We start from the raw sequence: 22,430 nt of genomic DNA, 5'->3' as shown, positions 1-22,430 counted from the left end.
TTGATCAAACTTAATGGCCTCATTAAGAGTTGATTAAGTTCATTGTTTAAGAGTTCTAAAGAACAATGAAGATTTCTCACTAAATGATAATTGGAAAATAATGCTGTGTACAGGGTGGATTTATAACCATGACCGATATATTTTAGTAACCATTTTTTAAAACAGCTGCAAGTTGGTATGTAAATGCGTGGAATTTGGTGTATGTCTTCCAAAAAAAAACTGGTATCTAAGGTGGTGTGTGCTCTTTATAATTTATCAAGTCTGTGGATTGGATGATGTTTATTGACTGGCAGTTTTATTACTTAATAATTTAGCTATGAATAACTAATGATTGGGAGCCATTTTGCTCTGACCTTTGGCAAGGTACAAGTGGCAACGTGACTGGGTTAGTTATCAACTAGATGCCCTTGAAGCTAAGTTTGTTTAATTAAAAAGGCTTAATGCTTTCTGGTTTAAAAAAAAACTCTTGTGTGACATTGTGTGTAAGTATATACTTGTTTCTTTGCTCATTGTCCTACCAGCGGTGTTGTAAAATAGAAATGCTCACCCGGATGGAATAGTCACATGCAAATTAGGTAGTACATGTCATCACGTACCTATGCATGTAATAATAATAGTGGCATGCTTTTGTTGGTCCTAATGCATGCTGGATTGTTAGTATGCTGTATTATAACGCTGTGCTTGGTACTGTAATTGTCATTCATATTATTATGGTGTTTACATTTCTTTGTTCAACAGCTGTTTCTAATGTTTTTAGTCTTCCAACAGTAAATAAGAAAAAAAATAATGCATGATATGACATGCTGTTCATAAATAAATCACTGTTTTGAATAAGTGTCTGGTATTAAAAGGTAGAGTCCTCAAAAAAGGGGTGGATAAGCTTGATGCCAGGAACAATTTTGGGGGGATATTTTCTTAATGAAACAATGAGTAATTCATTCAGTTAAAATGTTGCTAATCTCTTAAAGTATGTGTATTTTAGATTACCGGTAATAGCTTAATTTTTGAAGAAATTATTGATTAAAATCTTGTGACTGATCAAGTTGTCTAATGTGGAGAATTACTGGCATTGTTGATGTAACCAAGAAATCTGCAAATTTACCAATACTATACAAGCATTTCTTCAGTTCCTAAAATAATTTGTTATTTTCAAAGATGTAATATTTTACCTCATATGCTATTAATAATGCTAATTTTGCCATCTGATGTTAAAAGGCCCCAGACTTCAAGAAATAATTGTCTCTGTAGCTTTAATGGCCCAGTTCAGCAGTTCCTGGTAAGAACTCGTATATAATTTTGTAGGACTATTTAGAGAATGTACATCTCTAAATTCATATGGAAATATTATGTAAATTAGCTCTATGTATACTTGTTGCAGCAGTTACAAGTTGAACATGACATGCAACATGTTTTCCCACCAACATTTTGGTGCTACATTTTCCACATTCTTTGGCATTTTTCTGTTAATACCTCTTTAAATTTTAAACCAAAGATGGAAGTAATTTCCCATTTTTATCAGCATTCCTGAAAATTAAGTTTATTTTATGAAAGGTCACAAAAGTTAATTGATGTTCAAAAGCGTTTTAAAAAAATGTCAATCCTTGTTTATTAGTTTGCACTCAATTTGTCCTATTTCCTATTTAATTTCTGTATCAAATCAGCTGTGAGAATATCTATTATGTGACAATATTTCCATATTGTTTGTATCAGCTTTGTTTTTGTTTATTTAGGCTTCTCTGCATGACAAGATGGAACAGTGACCCACTACTATACAATTTTGGAAAAACTATAAAGCCATGCTTACAATAACAATGCAAGCAATGTGTGCAATGAACATTTCTTTGTTATGCAAATGAGCCACCATGTAATGCTTTTTTGTTTACCAGTATTGATAATAAAATAAAATTTATTATTTTTTGATATTTTTTATATATTTGCTCTGTTTTTTTCTGATATTTCATATCAGAACTTGCCTCGTAAAGTAAAGTGTAGACATGTACTAACACGCAAATATATTGGTTCGCTTTACACCTGAAACCCTAACCCTGTCTAGATTCAAGACGTATGTTAAGTATGTTCTGCCCTCAACTCAACTCGCCTTACCTCGCCTCGCCACACCCCACCAAGTTTAGGTTAACTGTATAGGATGACCTAAAACAATATTTTTAAGATTTTGGGGGAGGGGTTTAAGAAAACTTGTTCAGTTTAGACAAATATTAATTATGTTTTTGTGCTCAATTCTTGCTTTGAATATTCAATCTGCTATAACATGTTTTACCCAGACCAGTAGCCTGGATATCCCCAAGTTCTGATGTGATAGTGATTTCAACTATTACTGTTGAATAGATTGTACAAATTATATTTCACAAAAGAAAAAACCCAATCATGTAATCTAATATGAATTTGATGTTGGGGGTTTTGGAAGCTGGTTACTATTCAGAAAATGAGTGGTGTCCGTTTCATCCCAAGATAAGATTGCCATCTTGATTGGAAAAGCAACCCCAAGGGTCTTCAGGTTGTGTGTCTGGGACGAGAGGGCACACACCTTCCTTGTACAGAGATAGAAGATTTCATGTTCTACCTCGTTGGTTTTGGATTGACTTGCAGCGTGAGTAGCAAACAAATCAGATTAAGCGGATTAAATTCATGGCAAGGGGTATACATGTAAAATGTGAGCAGAAAAACAAGAAAAAAAAATGCAATTGTGAAGTGTCTGATTATATTCCGGATTTGATGGCATGGAAAATGAAGCACATTTGAAATATGTAGTGTGGTCTTTTGAGATGTTGCCTCTGCATATAAGGTATGGTAATTTTAAACTAGATCTGGAGTATCGGGAGATACTATACCATTATCCTTTATGGGGGAGGGGCAATCTGATTAAAATCTGATGTAGTGTACGGGCTTTAACTATTGTGGCTATAAACTTAATTTTATTTTATTTTTTATTACTTTTGTTATTAATGCCCTTTTATTTTATTATTTTACTTTGATTTTTTTTTTATTCTGCCCTACCTACATCTGATCCGACGCCTATGTAAGTCCCGTTCAAATCTCGCATAAGTAACAGCCAATCACAGCCCCCCTTTTATACAGGCTGTCAGTTGCTTACTTTTCAGTGTCGCGATACTCTACTCTGTCTTTCTGTACATTATATTTTGTCCACTCGAATAAACCATTAATAGAAAATTGCTAGTATATTTTTATTTGCAAAAGAAATTCCACAGCATTTTACAATTTTTGTCATTACATTGAATATTTTTTTCACTTCCATCAAATGTGTACACTTCCAGATACATCTTCGCCAACCAAGGTTCGTTCATTCAGTCATCGCTTCAATTTTACATCACTGAGCATAATTATCTAGAATGGAAGCAAAAAAATAAGTAAATCGTAATGATTAGAACACTGTAAACAGCTATAGTAAACAATGCAAACTGATTTTAAATTGTATAACGGTCACCGGCCCACGGCATCGACACAGAAAATTGGAGCAAACAAATATTTCCTGATCAATTGCGATGTGTTCCAATAAAAAATATTTTATTCTAGTCCAAATCAGCTCAATTACTTTAATAAAGAGTTATTGTATAATGTACAAAATGATGATACAATTTGATGAATATTTACAGCTACGGTTTCAATACCGTAGACGATGTTGGCCCGATCTTCAACAAAACATCACCCGTCTCCAGGGCAGGCGACTGGAAAAAGACACTGGTGTTTGGTCGAAACGGCGGAAACAAAATCGTCACTCCCAGAATAACTATGCAAAATAACGATCTAAAGTCGAACCATTCGAGCCACAATATTAACATAAAAATGACTTTCGTTGCATTTGACAATGATAAACTTACCGAAAAGCCGTGTTATTCTCGGTCGCTAACGTCGGTATAATCCGCCATTTTATTTGAGTGTGTTTGCCACCCGACTCCGCCGGGTGACGTCATCATGTGCGCTATAGAAGGAGGTATGTGATTCGTTGACTAAAATCGTCGATAGTGGGTCTCGTTGAAATCTCGTTACATAGGCATCGGCTCAGATGTAGGTAGGGCGGAATTAAAAAAATCACAAAATCAAAATCAAAGTAAAATAATAAAATAAAATAAAAGGGCATTAATAACAAAAGTAATAAAAAATAAAATTAAAATAAGTTTATAGCCAAAATAATTAAAGCCCGTACACTACATCAGATTTTAATCAGATTGGGGGGAGGGGTAGCTATGGTTCCATCTGGAGGGAGAGATACTTTCAAGTATTACCTTTCCTGGTATTAAATCTGTATTCATAAAACCATAGTGAAAAGTCTGAATCATTTGGCTCTTTGTCCAACTTGAAGGTATTGAAATGAATTTTTTTCTTTATTCAAATGAATTTCAATAGCTTGTTGTATTTTATGGATGAATTGATGGTAATTTGATGAAAATAACTGTCATGTAAATACTTGATATTTTGCTAAAATTACTTAAAAATAAAACATGGTTCCTAATAAATCGTTTCCCCTGTTGGTTACACATTCCCCGGTGTTAATGTTGGTGATTTGCATTGGTACTTAAGAATTCATGAGATAAATAAAATTCAATAAAAAAAATAATGAAGCAACAGTTGAGGTATTAAGGTCAAGTTTCACAAACCTTGTAAGTGGTGCTGGATATTACCGGTACACAGTATTAAAAAACACCAAAAAAGGAAAGTCTAGGAAACACAAAACACTGATAATAAGGAGTTTCAACATGGGCTCAAGTTGCAAATCGCCAAAGATTGGCATAATTTTATCTGCCAAAACTTTGTAACGTTTTGTATATTTTTCCTGTAAGTGCTCATCGTGTACTGGCTTGATCAACATTTTTGGAAGAATATTCAATCAATTTTGCTTTTTTGTTAAAAAGAAAACATTCTGTAAAAATAAATTAACTTTTCAATACTGGAAAATCAATAAATACTTCATCCCTACCCAACCTCAAAAGAGCATCCTGTTTTACCAATTATTACATTTCAAAAGCGTAGTGTTTCCAGTCTCTGGTTTGAAAACCCAGTGTATGATCATTGCCTTGAGTCACCATATACAAAAAGTAGATTCCAGTCAGTCGTGCTATCCACAGCCTGAAAATACACTTAATTGTAAAAGGTCTTGTAAAAGTGTCATTTATTTTCCTAGAAGGGCGTCTCTTACGTTGCGAGGCAACTATTTTAAGAGTTGGTTTCTCTCGCTTCTCTGTATGACACATACAGCTGTGTACGTGAGAACATTGTAGTTTAGCCTGCTGTTATTTAAAAGCACTCTGCTACCAGACCCGACTGTAAGTGTTCTCTCTTGTTTTACAAGTACCATGGTTCTACTTTAGAATTTCTACTCAAAAGCAAATGAGTATATTCAATCTTCACCAGTATTGGGGTTTTGGGAAATACAGAATGTATTATAACCAGTGTCATCCGCACGTCATGTGCCAATTTGAATTGAATTTGTTTTTTTGTGATATTTAAAAACATTATTTTCTTGAACCGTCCTGTTTTCCAGTTTACATGACCATCTACTTTGTAAGGATTGTCTGTCCCTACACATTCATTATGTAGTCTGACCACTATATATCAAGTAGTTGTCCAATCTTACAAGACCTAATCTTTAGGCCAGGTACACAAGGCAATTGGAATGCAAATGAGCTGATTTGAATTCCTGTCATGTTTTCAGTTGTCTTGTTGCTTTTCACTGCCATCTTGACTTCTCCATTTCTGTTTTTTTTTTTTTTTTTTTTTTAGCCGTTCTTGCTTTGTCAGGTTATTAAGTAATCTGGCTTTTCTGACTAAAGACCGTTAACGTGCAGAAATTTATCACCTGTCTTGGCAGCTGGGCATTCTCCAGGACGATGAATGGGCCTCCTTTTGTCATTTTGCATATGCCAAAATATTAAAACTTGTATTAAAGTCAGTTAACTGATCTCAATTTGCATGGATGAATAGCCAGAGGATTTACTAGGGCTGTGGAGCGACAGGAAAAGAAATTGGCAGACGGTTCATCAGTACGTCAGTGTCAGTTGTAATATTGAAAAATGAGAACATTACAAAATAGCTTTCTATTGTTGGTAGCTGATAGCTGGCACATGCAGGGTATTTAAATAATGACTTCAGCAATGGGTCAATAAGAAGAGATCATAAAGGAAGATTAACATGATAGAGTGGCATTATAATAATATAGTTCCACTGTTATCTGTGAGCAGGTGGGGGTGTCTATTATTAAGTGTACATTTATTGTCAATGTAGGCATTGAGCTGGGTTCAGTGGAATGGATCTATATCTTCATGCTGGTTTTTAACCTTTGAAAAATTACTCTCTTCCACTGGAGTAGGGAAAAAAAAAAAAACTAATAGGGAGAATCCTCTAGCTGTGGATGGTGAAAGCCTGTAAGTGACAGTTGGAAGGCTTTACGCTGAGGTCTTAGCTTTCTACCATGCATGGTTGGTTTCCCTATCTAGTATGTCATTTTCAGTGAACAGTTGCACCTTGATTGATCCCGGAGTTAATTTCATCTGACATTGTCAGTGTGTTGGGCCCATACAAACTAATCAGGATTTTTTAAGGTATTCCTTGGTATTGGTATATTTGTAATCAATTATTTTTCTGTTTATGGAATCGCCTATTGAATAGCTTTAAATTAAAAAAAAAAATCATATTCATGATATTTATGGATCGTATTCACGAGGTAGCACCTATTAAAGGGCAAGCAATGCGTTATATTCTGTGCAATATGTTTATGCTAAATTCAAACATGTTATGCACTGCACGCCTACCACTTCCCTTTAACTGTTGAACTGTGATATTGCAATCGTATGTGGGTGCTTCGGCATCTCATTGCAAATGCATTAGCAATATCTAAAACTATAATAACTTGTGTAATTACATGTTATAATAAAACTGATGTAATTATATGCATTAGACATTTGTAACCAAATATTTTCTCAGCCGAAATGTGCAGTCTAATTCTATATCGGTAAGTTTATATTTGACCATTTGCATTGGTAGCTTTTTTGTTTTCTGTGAGCCAGTAGTTATTCAAGTCAGTATACCTTGGTTGTTTAGAATTCTATTCTCAATCAGAAAAATTCTTTTCAATTCTCACAAAAGTCTGAAAGTGTTAATATTAAATGTGAAATTTGGTTTTATAATTGGTGACAAGTTTCTAATAAATTGAAGGTTGGATATGGGTGCCGATGATAAGGGTGTGTGTATATACTGTTAGAAACATGTAAATAGTCCCAATATAATTGAAGATTAAAACTGCCAGTTTCATGGTATTGCAGTCGCTTGTTAGGTAAAGCATTCTTTACTTGTGTGTAATTCTAACATCAACTAATTTGGGGGGGGGGCTGCAAAGATGCTGGGGTGGCGGGGTTTCTTAAAAATGAAAATAACTATAGATGCCAGATATATTTGAATTTCACAATTGCATATTTGACCAGCAGTTTTAATTTCATTGGTATTAATGTATTAATTGCTATTTGCAACCTAAATTGTGGAAAAATAATATTTTATTAATCATAATTGGTGTTAAATTTACAAGTACAGTAGTTCAAAAAAAATTAAGATTCTGGTCAGTGGATATGTTACATATAATTCATTTTAATACCAATATGGACCGACCAGTACGTCACATCTACTATCAACATGCAGTTTGTAGTGTGGCATCTGGTGTTAAAATTGTATATAGATGTTGGGGGTTTCCCAAGGGGGTTTAAATTTAGCAGGTATATTATATGCTGCGAATTCATTCTTTCGTGTTTGGTGGTTCATTGGTCTGGTATTTACTAAAAAAAGCACTGAAATATTTAACATTGAAAAAATGGGATCAGTCTATCAGAGTTATGATGAAAAATTTACAGGCTAGTGTTTGATATAGCAATAAATGTGTCTTCTTTGGACTATTTTTGTTTTGAAAAATGATTCTGTGCTAAGGTTTATCAGGTGCAGTGTTCCCCAGGGATAGATTTCTCCGGAAACTTCAACATTTGAAGTGTTCAACCAGTAATCAATGTTACTGAGTTATCTAAAAAATATTGAACGTGGTTCTCTGTGGGTATTACTTACACATCTGGAATGCTTTATATGATTTATTAGTCTGATTTGTATTTACATTTATGTTGTCATTGTGTGTTTTTTGTCTGCAAATCATTGAAACCTGGTTGATTTAGTTAGTATTCACCGAATTGAAATGTTGAAGTTAAAACAACTAGGTTATTTTTGTGTGTGCATACATGCCGTTTAGTACATGTATCATTAGGTTTCTTTCACAATAGTATTTTGTCTAATGTTTTAATTTTATTTTCTTGTCTGTCTAATCTGTGATTATCTGTTCACTAAATAGCGTGTTCTGTAAAAACGCAGTTTGAAACTCCTGGTTCAAAAAACAAATGGTTTGATTTTGAACTTGATTTTTAGCTCTGTTAACTTTGTCGAGAGGAGTTTATCATACGAGTGATTGTTTTTCGGCATCTGTGTCAACTTTTTAGCTCCGCTGTCGACTTTGTCGAGCGGAGCTTATCATATGAGTGATTGTCTGTCGTCCGTCGTCTGTATCAATGTTTTACTTATTCGACTTCTTCTTGAAAACTACAAGCCTGAATGCTTTGATACTTGGTGTATATGTACCTTGGGTAGACCTCTCTCGGATTTGTTCATTTCATGATCATATCTTCAATTCTCTAATTTTGGTGATTATTTTTGTCATTTTTGGTAAAAAGTGACATTTTCGACTTCTTGTTAAAAACCGCAAGTCCAATTGATTTGATACTACATATATAGGTACTACATGTGGACCTCTCTCAGATTTGTTCATTTCGTGATGATATCTTCAATTCTCTAATTTTGGCGAATATTTTTGTCATTTTTGGTAAAAAGTGATATTTTCGACTTCTTGTTAAAAACCGCAAGTCCGATTGCTTTGATATTACATATATAGGTACTACATGTGGACCTCTCTCAGATTTGTTTGTTTTGTGATGATATCTTCAATTCTCTATTTATTTTGGTGAATATTTTTGTAATTTTTGGTAAAAAGTGATATTTTCGACTTCTTGTTAAAAACTAAGTCCGATTGCTTTGATACTATTCATATTGTTCATTTTCTAATGATGTCTTCAGTTCTTTAATTGAAATGTGCATTGCTAACAGCGGAGCTATCTCAGCCGATAGGCTGCTTGTTACTTTTTCGACTTCTTGAAAACTACAATTCTTATTGCTTTGATACTTGGTGTATATGTACCTTTGGCAGACCTCTCTTAGATTTGTTCATTTCATGCATTGATAACAGCGCAGCTATTTCAGAGGCTGCTTGTTTTTTTATATCTCTCATTGTCGAAATGCTGATTTTCCAGATTGGCTTAGGGTATTGAGATATCCTTACTTCATCAATCATGTACAGAACATTATTAAACATGAAAATACCCCAAAAAACTTATAGCCATATTTGATGCAATTATGATTTGACATTTGTCCTGTTTTTGACTCCCATGTGCGAAGCACAAAATGGGAGTCTTTGCAGTTAGTGTGTCTGTATGTGTGTCTGTATGTGTGTCCGACTGTTCCACTGCTATCTCAAGAACCATACATCGGTTTTTGATGAAACTTGGTGCATAGATGCTCTGGGCCAATGCGCAGATTTGATTAGGTTTTGGTAAAAATCCATGCTCGTTAATTACCTAATTTGCATGATAATTAGCTAATTTTTAGCTGTTCTATGACTGTTCCACTGATATCTAAAGAACCACTTGTTGGATTTTGATGAAACTTGGTACATAGATGCTCTGAACATATGCGCAGATTTGATTAATTTTTGGTAAAAATCCGTGCATATTAATTACCTAATTTGCATGATAATTAGCTATTTTTTAGTGGTTCCATGACTGTTCCACTGATATCTAAACAACCACTCATTGGATTTTGATGAAACTTGGTACATAGATGCTCTGAACTAATGCTAGGTTTTGATTAGTTTTTGGTAATAATCCGTGAATACTAATTACCTAATTTGCATAATGATTAGTCAATTTTCGGTTTTTCCACTGATATCTCAAGTACTAATCATCACATTTCAATGAAACTTGGTACATAGATGTCATACGACACTGCACAGACCTGATAGTTTTTATGGTAATATCAGTACATATTAATTACCTAATTTGCATAATTAATTAATTTTCAGCATTTGATATAAGTAGTTAGCATTACATTTCAATGAAACTTGGTACTTACATACTCAAGGACTATGCAGAGATTGATTGTTTTCGATAAATATTTGTGCATATTAATCACCTAATTTGCATAATTAGTTAATTTTCAGCTTTTCCACGGGTATCTCAAGTACTAATCATCGCATTTCAATGAAACTTGGTACATAGATCCTTTAGGACTATGCAGAGACCTGATTAGTTTTAGGGTAAATAATTGTGCATATTAATTACCTAATTTGCATAATTAATTTTCAGCTTTTCTACTGATATCTAAAGTACTAATCATTTACATTTCAATGAATCTAGAATTATGCAGACCCAAATAGTTTCCGGTAAATATTTGTGCATATTAATCACCTAATTTGCATAATTAACCAACTTTCACACTGATATCTCAGGTACTATACATCACATATCAATGAATGTACATGGATGCTGTAGGACAATAGACAGACCTGAATAATTGTGGGTTAAAATCTGTACATATTAATTACCTAATTTGCATAATTAACCAATTTTAAGCTTTCACACCGATATCTAAAGTACCGTAAAAACTCCAAAATTTCGACCGGTTTTAAATAATTGGTGTTAGAAATGTGACGTGTTTTTAGAGTCAAAATTAAGGTGCATTTTTGGACGGTCGAATTTTTCAGAGTAGAAATCAGCAAAAAAAAATGGGGATGATAGACAGTGTGCTTCATTAGTTTTTAAAAAATGCAATGTCGGTCAATTGACGTAAACTTCCTCATGTTTCAAGGTAAAAGCAAAGGTCGTGGCCGAGTTGTAACTCAAAATCTAAACAAAGTCATCAATCAGTGAGTATTATGACAAGCAAAACAAAACATCAAGACGCGGAGAAGAGGTCAGCACAAAACTAATAGGTCAAAAGACAAAGCTGTCTCGCACTACCTAGGAAAACTTGCGAATGTTCGAAGTACAGGTACCCATTGGACAAAAGATACATGGAAGTTTAGCAAACGATCTCCCCGACCCAGTGCAATGTACCCGGTTAGAATCAAAGCTCACGTGTCCCTTATTTGAGGGACCAAATTCTGCCGTAAATTCGCCCTTGGATTAAAAAGTAAAATGGGATTTAAGAAAATAAAATGGGACTTTTAAGGTGTATTTTGGCGTCATTTTTCGGACATTTCAATCAATCCTGCCGGCTAAAATAGTCTTACCGTAGTCATTGACGTTTGTCTATTCAAGAGTACACGTGTATGATTTTTATCGTGACTAGCGTGAGCGGGTAAGCTTCCTTTCGAGAATGAGCTGTTATCACTGTGAACAATGTTAAATTATTCTTCAGATGACCAGTTTATTTTTTTAAAACAACTAATTTTTTTATTTAAAAAAAATCATGCCGTTTTCGCATCAAAATCCAAGCCAAAATATCTTACTACAACATCAATCTCTTCCGCATTGCGTTCAATAACATTAACATTAACATATTTAAATAAGCTATGGTAATTTGAACACGTTGGCATCATCCAGCTTTTTGATTGGTTAATTAGCGATTTGACCTATTTGACCTAAGAGAACATGGCGGATATCCTACAGCATCAAACGTTTATACGGGACCGGAATCATTCGCTTACGATGAAACTAAGTTGACTTTTATTTGTTTTTCATAACCATTCAACAAATTTATTTTGTGTACATTATTATAATCACTACTGAGTACAGTAATAATCAACAATTCAGAAACGCAGCATGCCGAGATTTTTGTGTTCGTTTTTATTTGAAACTTCGTTTATTTAGAATACTGTGGAATACTTTATTTTCGCTGGAATTAATTTTCGCTGAAAAGGCTTTTTAGGCGTTTTGTATGGAATTTATTTTCACTGATTTTTGATGAGTTTAATGTGAAATATAGGAAAAAAAGTATATTCGCTGGATTTTATTTTCACGGAATCATCCCTCCAGCGAAAATAGCGAAAATAAATTCCAAGCGAAAATAAAGTATTCTACAGTATATTATCGTTACCAATACAATAAAAATCTCTCAGTCAATCAGAAACCCGGATTCATGCCTTTGAGGAAGGTCCCGTTTGAATGCTCACATCGTTTTTTTTTTCGTTTGGGGGATAACTAAAACTGGTCGCAATTTTCGAATAAGAATGAGTCGGCATTTTTTAGTGGAGTCGAAAATTTGGAGGTAAATACAACACGGAAACCCGGCAAATAAATAGGCGTCCGAATTTTTAGAGGGGTCGAAATTTTGGAGTTTTCACGGTGCTAATTATTCAATTTCAATGAAACTTAGTACAAAGATGCTCTAGGACAATGTACAAACCTAATTAGTTTGGGGTAAAAATCTGTTCATATTAATTCCCTAATAAGCATAATAATTCATAATTTTTTGGTTCTAATCACATTTCAATTAAACTTGGAGACATAGATTTTCTGTTACATTGCGCAGACCTCATTAGTTTTACACTCAAATCTGGTCATATTAATTTTCTGATTTGCATAATTAGTTTTCAGCTAAGTAATTTCGAATTATATTTAATGTGTCTCCAATACTCTCAGCACATGGGAGTTCTTTCTAAGCTTTCTTTGATTTCGTTTTGTTTCAGTCATTAATGGTTACAGAAATACACACAAGTGAATAGAAAATAAGATAACTTATATCATGATTTTGCAGGCATCAAAACATAAATATTCAACTAACCATTACAATAATTTGCATCAAAATCTGCATACAACTATATAATATATTCAGCAATATACATAATTGTGAAACTGGTTAATCTCAATGATGGATGCTTCAAGTATGCCAACATTAAAAGGTTTTGATGGTAGTCAATGATTTTTAATTTAACGAATTTTAATAGCAAAATTAAAAACCAGCCGATAATTAATGAGTTTACAGTAAATTCATCATGATAGCAGTTTGTTGAAATATCTTTAAATTTTTCATTTCAGTGTAACTAACCAGGCAATAAAATCCTGGAGAAAATGAAGCACTTCCCACAGAGCATTCTTGAAAGCGTGCAAGTTAATTGGTTCAATATTGCACTGATCACACCTTTCTCTATGCCTGTTAGATTCTACATTACCATATTTTTTCCAGTAAAGTAACAAAACTGGTAGATGGATTTAGCATACAGATGGATAAAATAGACAAGAGAGTCAACTTATTTTCAGCTTTCTCTGCAACCACTGGTGTAATGATGCAATTATGCGTCTTTTCTTCATGGAGTTAAATTGTGGTTTAAAATGGAAACTGACATTTTATTAAATCAAGGACTAAATTTATATTAGTGTGAAGAGATTAATAATTTCTAATTGTTGAAGGATTAGAAAACTTGCCTTTTGTATGTACTTTGAATGTGCAGATTAAATGCACAATAACGCCCCCTTCAGTTTCAGCAATTTTATGTTGCGTGCAAGTTATTATGTTTTTATTAGGATCACTACACTCGTAGTGTATTGAAATAAATTGGGTATTCTGCAGATGTTGTCTTTTTACCGCCATTACTACTACCACCAAAACCTTGAGTTTCGGAAGGACATGGAAACGGAAATAAAATGATAGCAGCGCCAGTCCAGGTGATACGCAGAAAGAATAATGACTTCCTTGAGGTCTTTTATATTCAGACTCTACAACAGAGATGGAGGTCAAAAAAGAAGATAAATGCATCAAATACTGTCATGCACATAGCGTGGTGAATTTATCGATATCTTTTTTTGGTCCGTTCTTGTTGGTTTTAATCAGTGATATTTGTATCAATTAATTTAGTTGTGTGTATTGCCTGTATCGCCAATGTTTGGTTTATTTTAATTATTAATTTGATTTTTTTTATCACCAAAATTAATGGTATCCTGTCTTTCATGCTTCAGTGTTTAGGAGATGAGTGATAGTTTTACATGTATAACCTGTTTTGCTACTGAGAATTTTGCTAGTTCAAAACTATATTCGGTTAAATAAACGTAAATCCATTAACATTTTCTAAATTCATGTTATCTTCAATTAAAAATGTGAAAGACGAGAATGCTTTTCTCATTTGGGATTGAAAATGGTGGTGATTTGAGGTTTTTTTTATGACTGATGATCAATTTACCAATAAAATAGCCATTTTTAGTAGTTTTATTTGCATTTATAGGACTGAAAACTAGTTACCAATGTAGTGTATATAAATGGTCTGGAATAGATTTCTTGAAATCTGCAATTAGGTACAACTACGGTCAAGGTCGCATGGTGTAAAAATAACAAATGGGTCAAACTGGTGTGTGTGGATTATCCATGCATTTTCAAACTGGGATTTAACCACAATTTTCTGCTTGAAGTTGTTTTTGCATAGGCTTCAGAGATTACATTTTACTGCTTGTCAGTCACTGTATAAATTATTTGATAATGAGGCTGCCTCTATTGTATTTGTTGATCTTTCAAACAAAGGGATATATGTATCAGGTGCCTGTGGTGGCAAAAAAGGGTACATCCTTTAATATGGGGGGGGGCACCTCCAGTTAAACCTAATTATGCAACAGATTTACTTAATGGATTAAATTGACAATGGAAAACAATGGTGTCCCCTGACACCCTGGGATTGACAGGTTCCCCTTTAACCGCTTTTTTTAATGTGTTTTTTTTTTAATTGATGTTTTTAATTTATTTTAATGTTCTATAACCATTTCTACTCCTTCTAAAGAATATTGCTAGAATTTTTGAGAAATCAAAAATTTTAAATTGATTTATTGCCATGGGTGTGGGGCCACGACATGTTTGGAAGTAGAACATTTTTTAGGTTAATGGGATCCTTGTTTTTAAGTCTTGAAAATTAAGAAATCACAAATGTTTTCTTGATATGAATAATTCACTCTTTGGCAAAATTTCTAATTTACATTACGCAAAATTAAATTATTCGCTGGTTTTCACTGATAAGTAAATTCCACAAAGTTAAGTCCACCTAAACATGAAAGATAACAATAGAACTCTTTGTTTTCCTGCCAAGTTCATGAACTCAAAATAGTGAAATTTAATGCCAGTAAAAATAAATGGTTTCACAGTAAAAGAACAAAATATTCACTGGGTTTAATGTTAGTGCATTTGATGTTCTGGGATATCTTTTACTAGTTCCCTTTTTTCATCACAAAATAGTCCTCTTCCATAGTCTGCATTTTCCTACAGAAGATTGGTATAAAAATATCCAAATTTTTGGAGTAAAAACTGGATATTGATTCATAATTTGTCTGTTGGCTCCAAAAATTTGGTTCATTTCACTTCATTGAAGAATATAAGAAAACGTACAGACAAATTTGGGCATAAGAAAATCTGGTTGTGAAAATGTTAGCTTGAACTTGGGTTTTAATTTATTGCATTTAGCTATCGGCGAAAAAGAAACCAAGCAAATATTGAACTATAATTGCACATATCTGGTGAGTTTTGAGAGTAAGAGAACCACATTGTTTTTCTTCCTGAATAGTTTCATTTTCTTCCATCATCATGTTCACAATTTGAAATACTATAGTTTCTATGGGAACAGTAGACATGAGAGTGGAACAAGCTCTCAACCAGGTTTTGGTAGCCATTTCAGAGTAACGTCTATTTAGCACTATACTGTACTGACTTGTTATGTAACTCATTTTGACTCGTGTGTAGGTACCACTAATAGCGATCATATGCTATATTCTAGTATATTTACTAGTTATCTTGCAGTGCTGCAGCTGGGTGAGGAGCAGAAAGCTAGAAATGTAATGTTATATAGAAAGTTTTAAGAGTCACTTCTCAAGGATATCATGTGCCAATTTCTTGGAATTTCTTAGTTTAAATTTCCTGAAAGAAATTCTGTAAGCGCTTTTTAAACTATTCAGCATAATGAGGGTTAATTTTTAGCATTTATTCCTATGGTGATAATTTTAGCGGTAATGTATGTGCGAGAGAGCTCTATGCAAAAACGGGTACAATTTAGGGCTGTGCCTCGGAGACCATATTCAACAAGTGGGACTTCAGAGGCAGACAGCTCGGTAACATTGTTCAGTTACGGTAAAGTGGTGGCATTGGCTGATGAGACTTTCTTTCTCAAAGTCTAAATCAGTTGCCTTTCTTGGATGAAATTGCATCTTACTTTGATTATAGATTCTCCTTCTGTCATTTACACAAGTCCACATGTTTATAATAGAGCAAATACAGTATACAGTATTTGCTCTATTAGTAGCATTTCTCAATAGATACGCATGAAAACCAAAATTGTATTTGTTGTGTACTGAATCATTAAAATGTCTTATTTTGCTCATTGAAACACAAAAGTAATGTGGATAAGCACTTTCTTTATAAATACGGCGAATACAATGCATGCTTGTTACATGAAATATGTAGTTCATTTGTGATCAATGTATGGTATTTTTAATTGTCAGTTTGTCCAACAATGGCTGTGCTGTTTAACAAAGTCAGGATGCCCCTGAGGGTAACATGATTATTATCTGAATTGCATGCTCTAGCGTTTGATTGATAATTATGATGAAGGCCAGGAAACATGTTGCCTCTCAGGTTTGTTGCAGTGTAATTAGTAGGAAGTCAGTCACCTAGAAACACTAGTCACAAGTTGAATAAATTAAGTTATTGTTTTTTTTGCCTCATTTCTCTTATGCGCAATGCACAGACTGGAATCTAACAGTTTTCAAATTTGTATTTATTAACTGCATTTTTTGTTTGTTGTTTTTGGTTATGCATGTATGCATATAGAATACTAATAAATATTATAATACTTGTGCCTAAATGAAGAAATGAATCACTGATGACTTGTATTTACAGTTCTTGGCTGTTCAAAGCCCTTAAATTTTCTTTTTGGTGGGTCCACAACCCCCAATCCCAGCTGCCATGAGCATATTAAATTTTCAATAAGATGATGTATTCCAAGGTCGATTGACATGAGATATTGATGGATGTCTCTGGAGTGTCTTTTTTTTTTTTAATGGAATCTAGTGTAGGGTGGTGGCACCGGTTGATTGTATCTATGATCTTTATAAACGTGCAAGCTTAATAACTGACAAGTGAAAAAAATAGTTCCTAATCTGCACCTGCATTTCCTTCCAAATGATTGTTGAAATTACATCCCGACTTTTGCACCTGATGACCTCTGGGAGTTTGTAGAAATCGTCTTGGTGTTGCCTCTATTGCATTTTGTCTGTCATCCACATTTAATGCATTTATGCCTTTCCTACATTCATGTGGAAAGAGTTGGAGGAGAAAGTATTCTTATTGTTCCCTTCGTTTTCTTGTAGTTATATTACGATTTATATTGATATTGACCTGCAATCTTGACTAAATTTCGTTATTACTACGTGATCAAATGATAGCATTTTTTGAGGTTGCATAAGTTTTAATTGTAAACGATCAAACCTATGTATATCAACCATCCAAGAAGCTTCATTAATATAGTCATTATGTGGAGGTTGGATTATTTTTTATGGATCACCAATCATTCGCATCACTTTTGTACAGAAAATAATGAAACGGTACTGTTACAACAAACAAGTTTCAATATAAGAAATTAAAAACAAATGGAATGTTCTACAAATGGAATGTTAATTATTTTAGAAAAATGTGCAAAAATATTGCTGAAAGGGTGGACCATTTGAGATACAAGGTCATATAAGGCGTTTGTTTTATACAGGCGTTGCTTCAAAGGAGGAATCGCGCATGAGGGCGCTCTTTTTTTCACAGAATGTATTCAGGGTTCTCCCCAGGGCTTTTTAGCGCCGAGGTCCGCGGCGCTATACTTGTGAATCTCGGCGCTTTACTTGGATTCTCGGCGCTATGTGTTCCCACCTCGGCGCTTGATTTCTTATTTGACATGACAATATCAGAAAAAGCTTTGTTCGCCACGCTGGTCGGCCCCGACCATCACTCAAAATTAGTGACCACCACGGAACGCTTCCGACGAGGACTATTGTCTGATTGTTATTATAATTACGTACCGACCGACCGACACGCATCCTGCCAGTCGTGGATTATAATTTATAAACAATAGACCTAGTCGCACAATACGTAGCGGCTAGTCAAATTTGTGAAATTAGCACCTCTTTCTTTGTAAGTGAATACTTTCTGCGATAGGCACAGTCTTTAGATTGAAGGCTAAAATTCTTTCAAAATTAATTCCACCTCGATATAACATGGTCGAAGCGGAATTCACGATCCGTTCACGCTACTCAAGAAAAAAACGTCTTTATTGCGTGATTTGGTAAAATACATTTGAACTGTTATCATTGCGAATCATGTAAAAACTCTTCTTTCAAGACTTATTTTACCTTTTAAAAATTGCAAATCACCTCTTTCGAAAGCCATCATGCAGTTTTCAATTGAAATCGATGCCAACACATCGTGCTACGACATCGCTTTACTTCCGCAATGTAAATTTTATGATCACTACCATTCGGAAAACTTCGGATTCTACCGGCATTACCATGCGGCATTTTGATTGGTTAATGGCATTCTTGACCCATTCTAATGTTTCACAAACATCATGGCGGGTCTGTTTTTTTACCGAAGCGATCAAGTGATCAAAAATAATCGCTCCCGATAAAAATAAGTCTGATTTTACTTACATTTCATATCAAAAAAAAAGAAGTAACATTTTTTGAGGAATTATTGCTATAACTGGTGTATAACATGGCCAAGTAAGTTATGTCACGTCGTAACTTTGATGATCGTTTTGAAGCTTTATTTGTTCGCTCATTACTGTAATTGTAAACGTTTTAGAAGTTGATGGTACGAATAATAAATTACAACAATACGCCAATTAATTACGTGATCGATTTTTTGAAGGAGTGTTTTTGGAGTGAATAAAATTATGAGATTCGTGAACATAAATCTGGCTTAACGTTTTGAATGCGTTTCCTTCAACGTTTTACAATACAATTAAATTGCAACAATAATTTATTTGTGTTTGTTTTTAGTCTGCAGCATTTGTATTTCGAGAATGTTTCAAACTCTTCTAAATTGTGAAACATAATGTGTTGATTCCATTAAAAAAAACATTTGCCCTATGACTGAGCTCACTAATATTCATAATTGTAAATAAGTTCTGTTAACCATAGAAGGAAAGATATGTAAATGATATGCAAATTAGTATGCAAATTAGCCACGGCGCTATGCATTTTTTCTGAGGAGAACCCTGGTATTTTGTCTCGTTACTTATTTTCGTCGTGTTGGGAATAATATCCGGTCCACGACTAGTGCATTGTTTGAACACGTACATCTGTCCCACATCCGGTATGCACAGCTTTACTGTTTTGTGCAGAGGTATTATTGAAATCACCAAGGACTTTTCTGCACTTTTTTCTGATAGAGAGCTATGGCACACTTAACTATTGGCTCCATTTTGGGTCAGCGTTTTAGCCATGAGTACGATATCGTCGCCCAATAATCATCGTTGTCATGAGAACTGCAGGTAGTATTACACCATTCCTGTCTTACGTCTCAACACCAAACACCACTAAACTAACTAAATGTCAAAATTCTTGACAGAAAAATATCGCCAATATTCATGAAAGAAACGGGATTTCTGTGTGAAAATAGCACAAATGTATCCAACAACTGTGTTTACATCGCCATCTTTAGAGGGACCCGACTTGTTGGTCATGTGACACCTAATTGTGATAATTTGTGCTATATGAATACTAATTAGGACAGTTTGCATGCATGCACACTGTTGTGAATAAGTAGTATCTATCTACATCTGCATAAAACATCGATCAAAAACCGTAGCTCAAAAATGCTATTTACAATTAAAACACTTGAAACTATGCACAAGTTACATAAATACAGTAATTAAACAATTATATTTAGTTTTATTTGCTGTAAAATCAACAAACCTTCTGTAGTAATGAATTATTCATGTATTTAATTGAGGACTTAAAACAACCAATCGTGCCATGCAATTCACCGCCTCGGCTGCTTGTAATTTATGTCTTGGGACTGCTTAAAATTGTTCACTATAGGCAGATGGTTTTTATATAGAGGTGTTCACTAACGCATGTATTCTTGATTAGGTTTTCTTTCAATATTTTATGTATTACAAAGTCTTGACAATACAATAGATAGTCCCTGATAGTATTTGTACCAACAATATCAAAGATTATTGATTCACTGGTGCTTTTAAAAAGTGTTGTCACTCGCATGTCAACAAAAATTTCACTACTCACTGTATATTGCTTTTTTGTTTTTGTGTGTCAATTTAACTTGTTGATCATGTTGGAATGCATCATGGCTGATTTTCTCTTTATATAATATTGGCATTGTTCTTTGAACAGTGGCAGAATTCGGAAGTTGAAAAATGGTTCAATAAACAGTAGTTTATTTTGTGTTGGTGTCATTGAGAGGGCATGTGGCAAAGAATGAGCTGGTGTAATTGTCCACTGACCCACTTAACAATACTAGTGGATTCTAAATATTCCGGTATGTACAAAACATTGTACCTATCGACCTGTAGAATATCCTTTCCGCGTTTTATATCTGGTTATTCAGAAAGTGTTCAACATAGGAAATGAGGTGAGAGATCAGATTACGGCAGCATTCATCATTCCATGATTCATATCAATGTGCGAGATCACTATTTGCCCAATCTTGGCCTGGCTTTCCTTTTCTGGGCCCCCTAACTGTTCATTTGATATATGGTCCCACTATGTACCTGGGCTTCGGCTAACTTGTTCCCAAAGATGAATGAATTTTAGATTTGTCTACCATAAATTGCGTCTTTCACTACAATGGCAAAGAGAAATTTCAAACCAAATATTCTTGAGAAATGAACATTATTTGAAAAAATTATCACCCACAAAAAAAAGTGCCTGTCTGGTTCTGTCTGTAAAATGTTAATGTAATAGTTTTTTTGGCATATGGCACCAAAATGAACTTTTTATATTTTTATAGAATATATAAGTGTATTTAATTATTCTTTAAAAATGGAACATACTTAAAACAGTCATCAAAATTAACAACCCGCATTGTAATAACTAAATTTGCACATTCCCATGCATTTTAAATAATTAATGAATCACACAGTAAAGTATGAAATAGTTTTAGGGCATCTTTATACTGTAAAACCCTTTATTTTCACTATTTATCTGTTTAGAGCATATATCATGTTGTAATTTAACAAATTTGTCAAGGAAACTGTTGTTATTTTACATGTTCACATCGATTTAATATAGCAAATTTTACTTACTATTGAAAATAGTGAAATTAAAACCCCGGTAATAATTGAGGCATTTACAGTATGTTTACCTATCATCTACAATTTACTGTCCATAAAAAAAAAACTTTAATGAAATTAAAAATTAATTAAAACAATTCTTCTATGAAAGTTATTAGTGTGATTTTTACTTCCTAGGAACCGCTTTTTCTGGTACATTTTTATTAAAGGCCCATGCCTGGCTTACAATGGAGGGATATTTCCTATAATTTCTTGCCAACTTGTTTACTGCATAGTCCCAAATTTGATACATGTGGCTATGAATATTACAGCGTGAATTTTATGCCACAATTACGAATATAAAATGTGTGGAGAGTCTGGTCCACAGATAGTGAAATGGACAAACCGGACATACTTATTCATCAACAAGGATCAATGGAGTCGCCTGACTGAGGCCTTGAGGAATTTGTATTAGTCCTGATTTTCTGCAGTAATTATCCATGACAGGATTCAACAGCGATTCATTGGTGGTGGGACTCAGAGTTATGATGTACTCAAGTCAAATGAAAAATGGATGGCAAATAAATAATAAATGTATACACGTCTATGGCATTGCTGTAATTCTAAATTGTGTCCCTCCCCTTCCAGTCAATATTTTATGGTCAAGAAGGGGTCCAATTTTTGATATAATAAAACATGTAACTGCTCAATATCCCTGCAGTTCACGTCATCAAATGAAATCCCTGAAGTCTGCTATATCGTAGCAGAACCTCTGTCCTGGTAGACAAGGGAACTGAAAGACCAATTAATTTTCACAAAATATGTTCTCAACCAGCAGCTCTTTTAAATAAAAAGAAAATTGAATTAAATGCATTGTTGCCTAGCAACACCTCATTATAAATTTCATTGCTAATTAAACCAAAACTTAGATTACATATATAAATAAGTGTCATTTTATTGTTAAATTCTGTCATTCGGTGATTTCATAAATTGTACTCTCTCAAAGTTACTGATGTAATATCACGCTTAGCTGTGGACAAAATACTAAATATTGGAAGATTGTATCGATTTATGA

General features: G+C 33.8%; 1 protein-coding gene and 1 long non-coding RNA gene across 3 annotated transcripts in view; one reads left to right on the top strand and one right to left on the bottom strand.

Annotated features, from left to right (window-relative positions):
* Positions 1-22,430, top strand: part of LOC100373494 (C-terminal-binding protein 1-like) — a 70,713-nt gene that overhangs the window by 1,937 nt on the left and 46,346 nt on the right. The gene's annotated exons all lie outside the window — the stretch shown is intronic.
* On the bottom strand, positions 3,190-4,189 carry LOC146737847 (uncharacterized). The gene is made up of 2 exons (XR_014930758.1): positions 3,858-4,189; positions 3,190-3,363 (listed from the first exon to the last, which is right to left on the bottom strand). It is a non-coding gene; the product is annotated as an uncharacterized LOC146737847 (long non-coding RNA).

This window comes from Saccoglossus kowalevskii, chromosome 10 (assembly GCF_978046115.1).
Source record: "Saccoglossus kowalevskii chromosome 10, keSacKowa6.1, whole genome shotgun sequence".
Taxonomy (NCBI): domain Eukaryota; kingdom Metazoa; phylum Hemichordata; class Enteropneusta; family Harrimaniidae; genus Saccoglossus; species Saccoglossus kowalevskii.
This window is presented reverse-complemented; position numbering and strand designations above follow the sequence as displayed.